A 3,972-nucleotide genomic window follows, 5' to 3' on the forward strand; every position below is an offset into this window, starting at 1 on the left:
CCCCCAAGCATGGGACAAGAAATAAAAGTCAATGGAAGACTATATAAAATAATAATGTAAGATATAAAGGTGAACATTAAGAAACAACCATAATCTATTTGTACACAAAATAAAATACCCTATATCAACCAAGAAGTATCATATAAATTAATGCAACACCATGGAGTAAATGAAATAAAGAAACATCATAGGATATATGTTGTTCCAAACAACATAATATGATAGAAAAGATATCACATATGAAATAAACTATAGATTGTTAAGATGCTGTTAGGAAACAACAACCACATCATGCATGAAATAAAGAATTAAATATCTAGAGATAAGAATGTAACATAAAACAATGCAAAGCTAAAGTGGAATGAAAGAGGCAGATGAAAGGATACCATGTTATGCCTATTTTAGTTAAGAACACAGAGATAATGGATCCTTGAGAAAAGTATAAAAGAAAAGTAATACCCAATATATTCCCTAAATAATGGATCTTGTATAGTAAAGATACGCTTAGAAGAATAAGATTGAACTCAAGATGATAATCCCTAGATAATACAGTAAATGCTTGCAAGAGTGAATATAAAATAATAAAATAATGAAATTAATGAACGATATTAGATGCTTTAAACAAGAGAATAAGGCATCATTATGTCTCCCCAAGTGGTTTCCATTTATACTGGACATTTGATTTTAAGAAAACATAAGATTACACTAGGGATATTAATCTGTTAGTAACATAATAAATGAATTCAAGAAATTTTTTTATCATATAAAAGGAAAAAAATTAGACAAAGGGAGAGAATGGACTCTATGATATAGATAGGAAAGAAAATGGAGTGTTTTCTCAAAGGTGATGAGAAAAGGAAAATTAATATTATGTTACTCAAAAAGTAGGGAATGGGCCTCAAAATGATAGGCTAACAATGAACTACATAATGAAAGGGAAAGTAATAGGGATGGTGATATATAAGGTAGAGTAATAATGAAAAACATACCATCCATCATTACGATTCATTGAAAATATACCATAAGAAATGAATTTTTTATATTACAAAAAAAGATGAAGCATAGAAAAAGAAGATATTTAAATTGCAATTAAGATGTAATGTAAATATTAACACTTAAAATGAATGCATTCTTTAAATGAAGGGGTTTAGTTTTTAAATAAAAGGGCATGTGTTTTGGTGTTGATTTCAAATATAAGGTTGCAAAATCTTGAAGAGTTGAGAAGCCACCCATAGGGTCAATGTGATTAAGATTCTTATAGTTTGAGGTTGGATTTATCAAAATAAGCTCATAATAATTATCTTTTCCAATAAGACCTAGTTTTATTTGTCATGTGCCTTGAAAGGACCATAAAGAAGCATCAAGAAACTTGTATTCTATTTCTAAGGAACTCTTAGAAGAAGGAACAAATAAACTCATAAATGCCTCATGTATATAAGTAAAGTGATGAATGGAAAGTGGTTGATCACTAGAATCAATAAAATTCTATCATCCAATTGTATAAAAAATTTCTCATGAGGAAGGGTGTAATCTATGTCCTTGTCTATGGGTGCATCTCAAATATTAGGATTATCCAAGGATAGAAGAAAACACACATTAGTGAAGGAATAATCATGACCTGAATAGTTCTAATGTGTGTGTGTGTGAGAGAGAATGATTGATATGGAGAGAGAGAGAGAGAGAGAGAGAGAGAGAGAGAGAGAGAGAGAGAGAGAGAGAGAGAGAGAGAGAGAGAGAGAGAGAGAGAGAGAGAGAGAGAGAGAGCGCTACCTAGTAAGATTTGTGTACCTTAATATGAATAACAAAAACAAAAACAAAAAGGTAGGATTAAATTGTTTGGTGGGTTTATGTTCCTAGTAGTCAATCATATGCACTTGTCGATTGATTTTGAATGTATATGTATGTCTGTCCACCTATGGACCAACTCCTTGGTATCACCATGAAGTGTAAGTGTACATCTTCTCTTTATGGATGGACAAGTGTTTTTTATTCATAAATAAAAGTGTGTGTGTTTCCTTGGAATGGATAAGTGTCACTAATACCCATTAAGGATTTGAAATGTAAAAAAAGTAAAATACAAATGCATTTCCCTAGATGGATAAGTTTCACTAATACCCATTAAGGACTAGCATGTAAAAAGAAAAGAAAAAAGTAATTTAAGTGTGTAATGAATACAAGGATGGCGTATGTATCCCCCACTTCATGGTTCCTTATCAGGTCTATATATTCATATACATAATAAGGAAGAGAATAAATAATACCTACTTCTAGAAACAAGTATATATCCTTAAATAATAATAATATATGCCACAAATGTAGAAAATAATTTGAATCAATTAAGCTAAGGAAATAGATAAATTATGAAAGCATATGTCACTTATGAGAAGGGACCCTTGAAAGGAAGAGATCTTGTTACCAATAAATCCACCTTCAAACTGAGTGTTTGAACGTAGATAAAACAAATTTAAGATAAAAGAGGGGAAGAAGAATATATGTACCTATTGAACCCATTGTTTATAGGTGGAATAGGAATCCTTGGATGAAGGATGAAAAAGTTTGAGCACATAGAAAGGGTAAATATTTATAATGAACATGATTTTTCAAATAAAGAAGACATGATAATCTAATATATATACCTATTTTATATAGGAGACATTCATGATCAATACATGATTTCTTATAGGAAAAGAATGTCACGTGATAAACAATTGCCACTATACTAATGAAAGTCAATCCTTAGAAAATATATATAAATAATGTACAAACAATCTTCCCCCTCCTAAGTGTGGGACAAGAAATGAAATTCTATGGTAGATTATATAGCATAATCATGTAAGATATAAAGGTGAACAAAAAGAAACAACCATAATCTATCTGTACACAAAAAAAAAACACTCTATATCAAATAAGAAGTATCATATAAATTAATGCAACACCATGGAGTAAAAGAAATAAAGAAATGTCATAGGATATGCGGTTCCAAACAACATAATATGATCGAAAAGATATCACATATGAAGTAAACTATTGATTATTATTAAATAATAAATATTAAAATCCAATGCATAGAAAGAAATTTTTTGGCAACAACAACCACATCATGCATGAAATAAAGAATTAAATACCTAGAAATAAGAATATAACATAAAATAATGCAAAGCTATAGTGAAATGAAAGAGGAAGATGAAAGGATGTCATGTTATGCCTATTTTAGTTAAGAACAAAGAGATAATGGATCCTTGAGAAAAGTATAAAAAAAAATAATATCCGATATATGCCCTCAATGATAGATCTTTTATAGTAAAGATGCATTTAGAAGAATATGATTGAACTCAAGATGATAATCCCTAGACAATACAATAAATGCATGCAAGAGTCAATATAAAATAATAAAATAATAAAATTTAATAAATTATATTAGATGCTTTAAACAAGAGAATAAAGCATCATTATATCTCCCTAAGTGGTTTCCATTTATACTAGATATGTGATTTCAAGAAAACATAAGATTACACTAGGGATATTAATATGTAAGCAACACAATAAATGGATTCAAGAAATTATTTCATTATATAAAAGGGAAAAAATCACAAAGGAAGAGAATGGACTGTATGATATAGATAGGAAAGAAAATAGAGTGTTTTCTCAAATGTGAGGAGACAAGGAAAATGAATATTATGTCACTAAAAAAGAAGGGCAATAGGCCTCAAAATGATAGGCTAACAATGTTACATAATGAAAAGAAACATAATAGGGAGGAAGATATATAAGGTAGAGTGAAATGAATTTTTTACATTACAAAAAATGATGAAGCATAGAAAAGAAGATATTTATGTTGCAATTAGGATATAATGTAAATATTAACACTTAAAATGAAATAATTCATTAAATGAAGGGGTTTGGTTTTTAAATTAAAGAATGTGTATTTTGGTGTTGATTTGAAATATAAGGTTGCAAAACCTTGAAGAGCTG

Source organism: Cupressus sempervirens, chromosome 10, assembly GCF_028749045.1.
Source record: "Cupressus sempervirens isolate cs-2001-9-10 chromosome 10, ASM2874904v1, whole genome shotgun sequence".
In the NCBI taxonomy this organism is placed as follows: Eukaryota; Viridiplantae; Streptophyta; class Pinopsida; order Cupressales; family Cupressaceae; genus Cupressus; species Cupressus sempervirens.